This window comes from Drosophila montana, unplaced genomic scaffold (assembly GCF_035044405.1).
Source record: "Drosophila montana isolate Dmon_TW-CO22-7 unplaced genomic scaffold, ASM3504440v1 contig_495_1, whole genome shotgun sequence".
NCBI lineage: Eukaryota > Metazoa > Arthropoda > Insecta > Diptera > Drosophilidae > Drosophila > Drosophila montana.
Window position 1 is genome coordinate 19,431 of NW_026998823.1, and position 14,627 is coordinate 34,057.

At 38.6% G+C, this 14,627-nt stretch overlaps 1 long non-coding RNA gene across 1 annotated transcript; it reads right to left on the bottom strand.

Annotated features, from left to right (window-relative positions):
- Nucleotides 1-1,460: 1,460 nt before the first annotated feature.
- Nucleotides 1,461-2,443, bottom strand: LOC135439575 (uncharacterized). Its single transcript, XR_010438112.1, has 3 exons — nucleotides 2,324-2,443; nucleotides 1,887-2,257; nucleotides 1,461-1,813 (listed from the first exon to the last, which is right to left on the bottom strand). It is a non-coding gene; the product is annotated as an uncharacterized LOC135439575 (long non-coding RNA).
- Nucleotides 2,444-14,627: the final 12,184 nt, after the last annotated feature.

Here is a 14,627-nt window from a genome sequence, read left to right on the forward strand (position 1 = left end):
GACTTCCATTTAGTCAAACAAAATATCCCAACACCTAGTGACGGCTTAATAGGAATAGATTTCATTAAAAAATACAATTGTCAATTAAATTTTACACAACCTAATGACTCCTTAATACTTCGTCCGAACAACCGAAATTATCCGATTAAACTACCAATAATTCATACTTTTGACAATAATGCCACAATACTACCAGCACGTTCCGCAGTTGTCCGTCAAATAAAAATACCTTCCATACAAAATCATGTTTTAATTCCAAATCAAGAAATTGACGATGGAATTTTCATCGGAAATACAATTTCCAATAACAAAAATACATTTGTCCGTATATTAAATTTAACTAATTCAGTTAAAACTTAAACCAAATCAAATTTGAAACGTTAAATGACTGCGAAATAGTCAATGAAATTAACGAAGAAAGACAAAATAATGTCATGAAAAAACTAGTTAAAAACTTTCCACCATTATTTAAGTAAAACTAAAAGAGCTATGCACCAAGTATACAGATGTACTCGGATTAAAAACTGAATCTATAACAACCAACAATTTTTAAAAGCAAGAGTTGAAATTAAAAGATAAAGAACCAGTGTACATACAAAATTACAGCATGAATACCTTATACTCATAAGGAAGAAGTAACTAAACAGGTAGAAAAACTCACTCAAGATAAAATAGTAGAACCTTCCGTATCAGTATATAACAGTCCAATACTCCTTGTTCCAAAAAGGGTCTACCAGGATCCGATACAAAGAGATGGCGATTAAAAGCTCTTGTCCGACAAATTTCCGCTTCCAAGAATAGATGATTTTCTTGACAAACTAGGCAGAGCAAAATATTTCTCATGCTTAGATTTAATGTCCGGTACCAATTAGGGTAATGCTTCGGTGAACCCTACACACATAAGGAATGCCCAAATAATTCGGGGATGGTATCTATTCCACGTAGTTTTTTCTCAAGATTCCATTTACGGCGGCGGAACTTGAATTTATAGCGTATTTTATTAAATATAAGCAATTAAAAGTGGCGATAGCGCGGTGGTAGCACGATTGTAAAGTATCGTGCAGCAACGATACTACTTCACGATGAATTTCCGATAATTTTTGAACTATCGTCAGCGCTTTGAGATGAGCGAATGAGAGCTGCTAACTATCGATGATGAATCATTAAAAATATCGAATTTTCGATTTGGCGGAGGCTATTTTGCATTTAAAGTGTATGAAACTAAAATACCAAAAATACTATTGACATTTGCAATATTTTGTTTTCAATAATTAAATATACATTTAATTGTAAATTTAACTTGAATATTTTGTAATTAATGTAAGCTATTAAATGTGGTTATATAATAAATTTAAAAAATAATAATATATATAAAAATTGATTTATTAATTATATTTATGTTTAATATTATTAATAGAATTTTAAGATTAATTTTTAAAATATGTATAAATGACTAGCGTTTACAATTCGGCTTTAACCATTTCTAGTTATTTCATTAAATTTGTATAATCAAATTTTAAATAATTAATTTCCCCCCCATTCTTGCGCTTGGCATATTAGTATCTTTCTGCACTACAATGAACCTGACATTTTATAATATATTTTAAATATATATTTAAAAATTCGTTTGAAGTGAACCGGACGACGGTAAGCAACAAAATATCACTCATCCGAAATATCCCAATGCTTAGTCGATTGCAACAGATCAACATATAATTTTTAGTAGGTTTCTGCATCTGCACGTCTAAGTCAACTAGCTTTCGCGTTATTAAGGCTCACATTGCACTCATACGGACGTTCCTTGGTATGTATACTGTGGATAACAATAATAAGTTTGTATTAGAATATATGCGGCTTTTTTAACATGGAGTGAAAAATTCAGTTACCAATAATGTCAAAGAATGATGCAATGAGTCACAAACGCAAAGTCCTGCTGTCTCTAAACTAAGGGATCATATATTAATACCAAATTAAAAGATGCATTAATAAAAAGATTTACACCAGTCAACATTATCAAGATATTTATATTTACTAAAATATTTGTTTAAAAATTCAAACAAAAGAATATTATTTATAGATTTTGAAGCAGTTTAAACAACGTAGGCATTAAGGGGCATAATGACCTAAGCTTGAGGCCAATGTGGAATTTCTGTTGCTGGGTCAGACGCATCTGTTAAATTTTACCACAATTATCTCAAACATTCATTATCGTCGCCTTGGGTCGCTGTTACACTTTGCGTGTTAACCTGCGTGACATCTGCAAAAATTCAAATTGCAATTGAGAAAACTACCTATTTTCGTAGATTAGCTGATTGATACTTACGGGTATCCCAGCGCAGAAGTGCATCATCTGATCGTGGCGGGTGCTAACATTTTAACCAAGATTTTTGGCCATATATATTCTCCCTCGTTGGGATTGCTTGGGGATATCCAACAGACACTTTATCTAATTGTTCAAAAAATAATATAAGAAACAAGCTAAATTTGGATTCTTGCAAAATTATAATAATAATTACGTGCGCGTGCCTAAACAATGCGCACGCATATATGTATGCGTGCACATATGATCACACTTTACACTGATTATCACACATACAGAGTTTGTACGCATACACTTGTACTTTATTTTGCAAATAAGGTTTGAATGTATGAATACATATAAACGCGCATTTCATCATTTGCAGATGCATGTTCATATTTTTGTTTAACTAAACAAAATCGGATGAAATTGCCTCAATTTGCATGAATTAATTTAACTGATAATCGGAAAAAAACCAGATGTTACGACTATTTTAATATTATATTTAAATCAATATTTATTTTTTCATAATTTTTCTTTGAAAACTTAAAAAATGTAGTTGAGCCATTAAGAACCACGCTTCGTATTTTTTCGTGTTAATACTGAAATTAAACAAAATTTAATTGAGATGCTATGCGAGCTTTCTAGGGAACTAACCGAAATGATGGCCTAATTTTTCTTCTCTGCTATTTGCATTTCACAGAGGTCTTCCAGCTCGTCTTCATACTGTGATAAATGAATTTTAATGATATTAAGAAGAATATTCTTAAAAATAAAATACTTACATCTTCATATGTGCAGTCTAGATCAATGTTTGCTCTGAGACAATGGGGATTGAAGATTCTTGCAATGGCTGTAAAAGCATGGTGGAATCTATCCATGTGGTTTGGATAGTGCGCTTTGAAAACGTAGGTTGCTAAATATCCTGTCAAATGTTTTTTTGAACGCCCATATTTCGGAATTTTATCCTTCATGTCCCTCCATTTTCTTTCAATATTTTGCGTATGCGCTTTTGTAGTTGGGTCAACAAAGTTCATTGAATGATTCACTGTCAGGTGCTCAAAACCTTCATCGCTTAGACAGCGGTATGAAGACCAACAATCCGAAATGATGGTTGTGCCATCCGCGATCTTTTCTTTTATAACGCGAAGCAGCGTGGTTTTGGTGCGGTTTTCGACAGGAACGATGTACAGCCTTTTGGTATCCCTTTCATAAATACCAAATACCCATTGGCCTTGGATAATCCGCCCACAGTTATTTTTTCTTTTTGAAATAAGGCTTTCGTCGATTTCTACGACCTTGCCCTCTCCTCCAAGTTTCACTTAACTCTGCAGCCCAATCCTGAAATACACCAATTGACTATTGTTTCATATGACATTGAGAATTCATTTTTTAAAAATCAGATGGATTCAACTCCCGGAGCTCTAATATACGTCAAGTGTTCTTTCTAAAATTTTTCCTGATAGTTAGACGCGATCCTCGCCGAAGAACGTGTTCGCCCGCACACTTTCTAAAAAATTACATTTTTTGTCAATGTCTTTCTTGGATTTTAAAATAAGTCCGTGGTCTCTCAACCAGGACATTAATTTTCCTGATCATTTATTATTTCTAAAAATGCATGTGCAGCAATTTTACATTCGTTGCATTTTCCATTTTTTATTACCAAATGTATTTTCCAGCTAAGTAGTAACATGCACTCGCGAATAGATTTCGATTAAAGAAACTACAAATGTGCATATGCACACAAGCATACATACGTTTCTAAGAACTCGTAGGAGATACAAAGCACAATCATATTGTGTTAGTGTAAATACTCTAACACATACATAGGTAAGTTAGTCCGTAAGCATGATCATTTCCAATTGGTGTATCCCATGTATGCATACATTCAAACCTTATTTGCAAAATAAAGTACAAGTGTATGCGTACAAACTCTGTATGTGTGATAATCAGTGTAAAGTGTGATCATATGTGCACGCATACATATATGCGTGCGCATTGTTTAGGCACGCGCACGTAATTATTATTATAATTTTCAAGAATCCAAATTTAGCTTGATATTATTTTTTGAACAATTAGATAATGTTGATATCCCCAAGCAATCCCAACGAGGGAGAATATATATGGCCAAAAATCTTGGTTAAAATGTTAGCCCCGCAATCAGATGAACTTCTGCGCTGGGATACCCGTAAGTATCAATCAGCTAATCTACGAAAATAGGTAGTTTTCTCAATTGCAATTTGAATTTTTGCAGATGTCACGCAGGTTAACACGCAAAGTGTAACAGCGACCCAAGGCGACGATAATGAATGTTTGAGATATTTGTGGTAAAATTTAACAGATGCGTCTGACCCAGCAACAGAAATTCCACATTGGCCTCAAGCTTAGGTCATTATGCCCCTTAATGCCTACGTTGTTTGAACTGATTCAAAATCTATAAATAATATTCTTTTGTTTGATTTTTTAAACAAATATTTTAGTAAATATAAATATCTTGATAATGTTGACTGGTGTAAATCTTTTTATTAATGCATCTTTTAATTCGGTATTAATATATGATCCCTTAGTTTAGAGACACTTTGCGTTTGTGACTCATTGCATCATTCTTTGACATTATTGGTAACTGAATTTTTCACTCCATGTTAAATAAGCCGCATATATTCTAATACAAACTTATTATTGTTATCCACAGTATACATACCAAGGAACGTCCGTATGAATGCGATGTGAGCCTTAATAACGCGAAAGCTAGTTGACTTAGACGTGCAGACGCAGAAACCTACTAAAAATTATATGTTGATCTGTTGCAATCGACTAAGCATTGGGATATTTCGGATGAGTGATATTTTGTTGCTTACCGTCGTCCGGTTCACTTCAAACGAATTTTTAAATATATATTTAAAATATATTATAAAATGTCAGGTTCATTGTAGTGCAGAAAGATACTAATATGCCAAGCGCAAGAATGGGGGGAAATTAATTATTTAAAATTTGATTATACAAATTTAATGAAATAACTAGAAATGGTTAAAGCCGAATTGTAAACGCTAGTCATTTATACATATTTTAAAAATTAATCTTAAAATTCTATTAATAATATTAAACATAAATATAATTAATAAATCAATTTTTATATATATTATTATTTTTTAAATTTATTATATAACCACATTTAATAGCTTACATTAATTACAAAATATTCAAGTTAAATTTACAATTAAATGTATATTTAATTATTGAAAACAAAATATTGCACATGTCAATAGTATTTTTGGTATTTTAGTTTCATACACTTTAAATGCAAAATAGCCTCCGCCAAATCGAAAATTCGATATTTTTAATGATTCATCATCGATAGTTAGCAGCTCTCATTCGCTCATCTCAAAGCGCTGACGATAGTTCAAAAATTATCGGAAATTCATCGTGAAATAGTATCGTTGCTGCACGATACTTTACAATCGTGCTACCACCGCGCTATCGCCACTTTTAATTGCTTATATACGTTAAGTTCCGCCGCCGTAAATGGAATCTTGAGAAAAAACTACGTGGAATAGATACCATCCCCGAATTATTTGGGCATTCCTTATGTGTGGAGGGTTCACCGAAGCATTACCAATTAGAAGAAAATTTTAGAAACATAACGCCTTTTTCATCGCGGAATGGCTCCTATCGTTTTACATTATTACCATATGGTCTAAAAATAGCGCCTAAATCATTTCAAAGAATGATGACCATCGCTTTTTCTGGATTAGATCCTTCACAAGCTTTCTTGTATATGGATGACCTAATGGTCATCGGTTGTTCCGAAAACCATATGATCAAAAACTTAACGTGCGTTTTTCACTTATGTAGGAAACACAACCTTAAACTACATCCAGAAAAATGCTTTTTTGTCATGCACGAAGTGACTTTCCTAGGTCATAAGTGCACTGATCAAGGTATTTTACCAGATGAAAAAAAGTATGATGTCATCGAAAAATACCCAGTCCCAACGGACGCTGATAGCGCTAGAAGATTCGTTGAATTTTGCAATTATTATTATTCCTAAAGTCTAGTAGTGGTGTGCTGTAGACGTAATGTTGTCTCTTTTAAGATATTTTGATATTTCGTTAATTATGGAAGTATTCAGTACCCATGTCCGTAATGAACGTCTTCATTTGACCGTATTTAGAATAAGAGATTCAAATATAGCTTTTGCTACGCTTGCTGCGCTTTTATTCGGCAACAAGATATTTTATTTTATTTTATATTCATTTTCTAACTTAGGTAATGGACCAATGGTGTCGACTAGAACTTTGTCGAAAACACTTGTTGGTGTGTCTGTAATAGTTAAGGGGTTTTAATGTGGTTGGTAGTTTTAGCTTTTTGACATTTCTGACATTTACGTACGTACTCTGTAATATAACGTGTCATATTTTAATACCCTGAACCCATTGAAAATTGGTAAAAAGGGTATAATGTTTTTGTACAAATGTATGTAACAGGCAGAAGAAAGCATCTCCGACCTCATAAAGAATAAATATTTTTGATCAGCATCAACAGCCGAGTCGATCTAGCCATGTCCGTTTGTCTGTCCGTCTGTCCGTCCGCCTGTCCGTCCGTCCGTCCGTCCGTCTGTCCGTCCGTCCGTCTGTCCGTCTGTCCGTCCGTCTGTCCGTCCGTCTGTCCGTCCGTATGTAGGAACGCAAGGATCTCAGAACCTACAAGAGCTAGAGACTTGAAATTTTAGCTGTAGGTCCTCCTAGTGCCCGCACAGATCGAGTTTGTTTCCGATATTCGATAAATTGCCCCGTTTCCAAGTAATCCACAAAAATCGATATCAAAATCCTGTTTTTTGAGCAATTTCGGTAAATAATAAAAGCTAGAGTCACCTAACTGGACACGAAGCTTCTAGAATAGTATACATATCAAGTATCTTTAATTTTATAGCTACCACCACCTTCCCGCTACTACCACATAGTTATAAATTAAGTTGTTGGATCAAAAGCGTTTTTTTGACCTTTTAAGAATCTTATCTCAAGTGGGCGTGTGTGGATGGTATGAAGCTTTAATAAAGGTTTAACAAATTGATGAGCAACGCGACTGACTTCTATGATGATGCTTACAGAACTGATTTCTTAACACAAATTAAGATTAAAGAAACCGAGCAGTTACAGAGTTCGAAAGAGAGCGAGACTTCGTACATGTGTATGAGTGCTTATGACATTCAAATAGAAGAGAATTAGCATAATCTTAACATAATCTGCTTTGACATTTCTATTGATACCCTAACTAATGTTTATATGAGGTATATGACCAATTTATGCTGCCCACCATTAGAAGGCAAAATTTAAATGCAATTGACTTTTTGATAATACACAAATAGAATACTATAGAATATTACAAGAAGATGTAGAAAATTCAAGATCGGTTAAGAAACACATAAATTATTAAATAAAGCATGTTATTGCTGTCCTCGAGTTTGGGGCAGCAAGCGCAAATTCCAAGAATTTCTGTGTACATGTACACATACACATTCATGCGCGACTGCTTTGAAGTCTATCAACAGCATTGCAATTGCGATTGTATTGTTTACTGTGCTGCAGTTACACTGATATGTGACTTAACAAAATATCTAGTTGCCATACCTATTCCAAACAAAAGTGCAAAAATTCGTAGCTAAGGCTATACTCGAAGATTTTATTCTGAAATACGGGCCAATGAACACGTTCATTACGGACATGGGTCCAAAATATAAAAATTCAGCTATAGAAGATTTATATAAGTATACCTTGGTATTAAAAACATAACTTCTACAGCACACCACCACCAGACTTTAGGAACTGTGGAACGAAGTCATAGAACGTTAAACGAATTCATTCGTTCTTATATATCAGTTGATAAAACATTGTTTTAATACAAAGCTAACATTAACAAGGCATTTAATAGTGTAAATGAGCACATTAAGCTTCTATATAATATAGATGATTATATGATAAGAAAGCAAATGACAGATCTAAAAATTAGAGATAAAGTTTTATTAAGAATCGAAGCAGGTCATAATCTAGATTTTAAATACATAGGACCATATACAGTAAGAAAAAATATAAGAAAACGATAAAATCAAAATAGCAGACATTAAAAACAAAAAACAAAAACTAAATAAGGATATGCTAAAAACGTTTATTTCATAGTGATGTAGTGTGGCGATGGCCTAGGAGTTTGGGCTGGAAAAGGAATGGCGCGTGGAGGAGCTGCGTAAGCGGGGCATTTGGGCTTGGCTTGCCGAGCTAGAATCTCAGTACGCTAAAACTCTGGAGCCGCCATCATGGGGCGTCCCACCCGACTTTGGAGGACGGCCACGTCAAAAGTCGGAACCTGACTTAAGGAGCTCTCAATTGTACGGGCGTTCGCTTAGCCGTCTCGGGTGCGGAGGAGGCTCATAATTTCGGTAGAAAGGAAGACCGCCGAGCAAGCATGATCAACGCATAGGTAGGACGGTCTCCTGCCGAACCGGGTAGTGGTCTCTACAATACCCATACCCTCAAACGGAGGTAAGGCCCCTTGCAATCGTTCCGGAACAAGTTTGGAAGTGGGGCATGAAGTATGATGGCCGCTCCGACCCCTTAGATTCCTAGAGGACCAAGAGGACCGCGCCATTACATATGGTATTGCCCTTGATCGCTGCGTCGGGCAATGAGTGAGGTGTTCTGCGACAGGGCTACTCGTTGGTTCTTGAGTAGTGGACTAGTAGTGCCGTGGTCAGTGCTTAGGAAGGGCTTCCTAGATGTTTTCCTACCTCCACGTTACTTCGAGAGGCTTGAGGACGAAATCCGGTCCCGTAGGCAGCGCGTAGGCGAAGAGTTTAAGGAGTACTTGATAGAGCTGAGGGCTCTTATGCATCACGTAGATATGAGCCGGCGCAAGAGCTGCACCGGGTATACGAAAACGCCGCTCCCGAATACAGGCTTTATGTGCGACGGCAGGATATCTTTACCCTATCCCAGCTAACTCAGCTGGCTGTGGAGTACGAGACCGTCGTGAGGCAGAGGGCGGAATACTCAGGAATCCAATCCATTAACCAGGGAGTCTTGAGTTCGAATAGTGCAGAATAGGCGAGGGCGGCACAGTCCCCGGGGGGACATCTCAACCCGTTCCGGTCTACTCCCAGCGGGTGCGGAGCGACCGTTGTGAACAAGAGGGTCCCCGCCCCACCCGCCATAGCTCATTCAGAGGTGGCCATCAGATGATGAGCCAAGAGGCCGGGGCCGGGTATGATCCGCGGCGAGCATGTCGTAGGTGCGGGCAAGAGCGGCACTTTGCTAGGGAATGTCCCAATGCCCCCGTCTTATTTTGCTGGGTATGTGGAAGGCGGGGCAGAAGTAGCCAGGAGTGTTGTCGCCGCGCGGAGGCGGGAATCGGGCAACGGCCAGGATCGGGTCGGCGCCGATACATGCGGAACACCCACTGAAGGTGGACGGTGGCCGGATCGTCGCTACGGTAGAGATTGGCGGGGGAACGATGCCTGCTACCATCGATACAGGGGCCACTCGCAGCTTCATGAGTGAAGATTGCATACGCAAGTGGGCGATTCGGGGGAGCGTGGAGGACATACAGGCGCGCATTCGTCTGGCAGATGGGTGCACCCTAGATGTAGGGAAGGCCTTGAGATTAGACGTCAGCCTAGCGGGAAAGACGATCAGCATGGTGATGCTCATCATGCCCTCAATGTTAGACCACGTCATCCTAGGTATGGATTTCCTGAGTGCAATGGGAACTACCATACGCTGCGGTGACGACTGGAAAGGGTGCACCTGCTCGGCAACCGACGGAAAAGGTCAGGAAAAAGGAAGTGAAGTCCGGCTCAGATCGAGAACCTGAATAGCCCAAGAGGCGGCGCGTAGAGCTGCAAAGGCAGATCTACGCTGTTTACGGAAGCGGCATGGCGGAAACGTGCCAGGGAAAGGACGGAGTAGGAGCAATGCCCAGAATCTACACGGACTCTATCTGGAGTCGAAGTGGTGCCTGGAGGGGGCGAGAACAGCATCGAAGAGGCGGAGTGGCCAGCGGATCTGGATCCGGAACTGAGGGAGTTCCTGGAGTCAGAACTGGCACTTTTCGAGGGACTGCAGGGAGTCTCGCACATCGCGGAGCACAGGATCCGGCTAAAGGACGACAAGCCGTTTGAAGAGATCGACTACCGACAACTCAATGTACATTCCATTCCGGATGCTTATCCTGTCCCCTGGATTAATCACATCTTCGTTGCGTCACGCCCGGTTCATTTCCACTTTGGATTTAAAGCACGGGTACTGGCAGATAACAATGGCAGCCGATAGTCGAGAATGTACGGCGTTCACGGTCCCTGGAACAGGTCTTTTCCAATGACGGGTGATGCCATTTAGCTTACATTCGGCGTGTGCGACATTTCAGCGAGCCTTGGACACGGTAATAGGGCCGGAGATGGAGCCTCATGCGTTCGCCTACCTAGACGACATCGTAGTAAAAGTAGCAACGAAAGAACAGCATGTAGAGAATTTGAGGGAGTATTCCGCCTCAGGCTGCTCAGTGCAGCTTCAGGGAGAGGTTGGTCTACCTAGGACATGTCATTTGCGGGAAAGGAATACGTACCGATCCAGAGGCGATACGGAACCTGAGGGCCCCGACAAATTGTAAGGAACTACGGCAGGATCTCGGGATGGCGTCATGGTACAGGCGCTTCGTTCCTAACTTCGCGACTCAAGTACAGCCACTCACCGCGCTCTTAAGGAAGGGGCGGAAATGGGCATGGGAGCAAGAACAGAAGGAGGCATTGCTGCGGCGGCCGGCGCTTAAATTCAAACTTAAATAATGCCCTTGCTGGCTACGTGGCTCCTTGCCCACAAGTTACTATGCTATTATTCTAATATAAATCATGATTATACACTAACAATACTTATATCCTATAACTACAATTAGGAACTGTGGGGTGGCTACCGTAGTGGCCGCCTCACAATCGCTTTAATGTAGCTCAACTAATTATGCCTTGCATGAACCGTTCAGGGTTCTCTGTGATGACTATAACAAGCATTACAGAGTATTCTGCTCTTCTCTTCTTTGTATAAAGTCTTCTATTCTAAACTATTTAGCGAGTATATAGTCTTATTTTTTTTTTATTGTGTTTGTGGTTGGATGCAGTACATTGCATCAGGATTCGCACTAAAAAAACAAAAAAAATTATTTATTAAATAATAACAATACGGCCAACTGCCGGGGCAAATATTACTTTATTGTTTTACAATCGAGTGTTCATATAAATCTAAAATATTGTTGGGTTTGCAAACTAAAGCTAAAGCCGGCAATGCCGACTCAGCCTAAGACTCAGCATAACTCCTTCAATAAAGTGGAGTAGACACTTATGTCGTCCATATAGAAGCAATCAATTTTTCGTCGATGACTATACTAGATTTCTGTTTCCCTGATGCTGCCTTCTTGGGTATGATCCAAATAGGCAAACATTAAGGTTCTTCGACCTGTGAATTATCCCTTCGCTGATCATATCTTTGATTTGGCCCTAAACTTCTTGGTTGAATGTATGAGCGTATTTATAAGGTTTTTTATATATCGAGTCCTGTAATGACGTTTGATAGCTCTTGTGAAAGTGAAATTTTCACCTTTTCGGAACTGTATGTCTCTAAGCTCGAGCAGAATTAAGTATGAGTTTTCTCTTCTTCTGCCCATTCCGTGTGTCCATTTTCATTTGTAAACTAGTACTTTCACGGTGTCTCTTTACGGATGGATTAGGAGCATTAGATGAGGTTTGCCATTGTTGTTGTGTTTTTTAGGTGCATGACTGATTTTTTGATTTTTCCCGTTTTAACGAGGGTCGTTATTGTTCCGACGGACAATTCGGATGATTTTGGGCTTTGGCTCTATCGGACAATACTATGTCATAGACGTCTCTCTTTGGGGTAATTGTTTGAGTTTGGAAACTGTCGTTAAATCATGCCGGGCTAAAGTCATGAATAATCTATCCGGTAACTTTCTCATATATACGTCATATGGTATTATTAAAAGCGTTTGTGTACAACATGGTGTTCAATGGGTTTTCTTCTAATATTAACTTAATTGATAAAATATAGGATATATGTTCTAGTTCGATGAACTTACGAATGCTTCCGGTGAATGGCGTATTATAGACACGTTTCGTAAGTCTTCGCAAGACGTGTACACAGTGGTGTGTAATATAGTCGCCTAAGAAGAGATCAGCCGAAAATTACATACTTGTATGGAAAACTTTTTGACATTTATCGACATTTATAAGTTTAAATATGCTCCCTCTTTATTTGCTTTTCATGATATGTAGACAAAACTCGGCATTTAGTTTTATACCCGCTCTCTGGGCCGTCTACTGAAATGCCATCAAAATTATTGTAGGATTCTGCAGCAGTTGCATCGTATTAACTAAGCTGTGTCTGCTGCCCCTTAAGGAGTCTGTTGAAAGTCAGGCTTCCAACGGGGGGAGTATGTTGGATAAAACAAGCAACATTCATGTAAACATAAGAGGTTGTAAGCATAAGAGGTTGTAGCGTTTTAAGACTGGACTTGCCTAGACGCGATACTAACAGTAGGGAGCGAGTAGTAGGGGTTGGGATCTCTCCGCCGCGGCTTAGGTTAAGGCTGATCAGCGTGATGGGTGCTGCTGCAATCACTCAACCACAGAAAGAGAGGGCTGAAAATGAATAGTCCCGATTCGGCCTCGATTACCGAATAGCTATCAAATAAATTAAAAAATACTTTGTGATATTTTAATCCTATTTATTGCGCATAATGCTGTGGACCTGCTTCGTTTGACTTCTTGTGACCCTGCGTCACACCCGTATCTTTAATGAACCCGAAAATATAGATAGTAAGCGTATTGCGATACCAAGAAGTACTGGTTTCCACTATTTTTAATCACTCTACTGATTTACGATTCTGGATTGCACCTAATTTGGTCTGTTGGACACTGGGGCGAAAATTAGCTGTATTGGCTCGGTACCGGCCGCATAAAAACTTTAAAATTTGCTCAGTTTAAGCTCCTGAAGTCTCGCGATAGAACCGCTGGAGGCGAAAATCAAGATATGTCGAGATGACTAAAACAGTCTAACCATGCCTATTAGCTTTACTTATGTCATTCCCTCTATAAAGCAGGTAATGATTTTTGGCGCGTGTTTACATTAGCCGCAATATCATCAGACTGATTTGGAGGAGGCTCTTGATGCTATTGGTTATAAATTTTCTCCCAGTGAAAGATTAGAGCGTACCGCCCTAATAAAGCATCATATTGACATAGGCAAAGCGAAGCCTGTTAAGCACCGGTAAGACCCATGATAAAAAACTGCATGCTGCAGTTGGCTGTTATTGAGCCTGTTAGCCCTTGCTCTGATGCGCTTCGTGATCAAGCCCAATTGGTCCTTCTCAAATTAGACCACGAATTTGCACTGCACAAATTAAATGATACTTCAATAATAACGTGGTAATAATCTCTATGTATAGAACTGTTTGTCCTGAACAGACTGACTGAGTAACTAACTGAATAACTGCCGAATGATGACTAGGTGACTGACTGAATGGTGATCAAAGCACCGTAAGAGCTTGGATGCTGAAATATTCACTGTAGTTACCTTACGTGATGTAGGTGCACTTTAAGACGGGGTTTCGGGAAATTCCAAAAAAAAAAGGAAAAAAGTAGACATTTTTTCGGTTTCGAACTCATTTATAAAGAACTTTGTTCAATTTCATTTGAGGGATGTTTCGCACTTTTTGGAATATCCATCCATTTCCATGGATCTGCATAAAAAATCATTTGAGACGTGTTTCACATTTTTGGCAATCAAAGCTTTCTCGGTGGAAAGGGCGAGTCAAAGATTTTGGTTTTGTCCGATTTTCATCAAACTTATTTTCAACGCTCTACATAAGAACTTAATGAATACGTGTTTCAGCCATTTGGGAAATTTCGCCCGCACCAGTGGTAAATTGGCGGAAAACGGTTGTATGAAAGTCAAAATCTGTTTCAAAGATCTTTTTGAGAATTTATTTGATACGATCTTGGGTGGCAAATGCGGGACAAAGGTTTATTAAGCGAAAGTTTATTCTTGAGCTTGTTCTTTATTGGATAAAACATATTCTTAATTAGAACTGGAGCCCAAACGGATAGATTTCAATTTTCCACGGACGTGTGGAAAGGTAATGTTTTAAATTTTTAGCATTAAACGTTCCACGGGCAATACCCGCTAGAAATTTCTTTAAGATCACCTGGCTTCGTACATTTCTCTTAATGAATACAGGGTTGAATATGATTAATTTGAGATATAAATATATGTATATA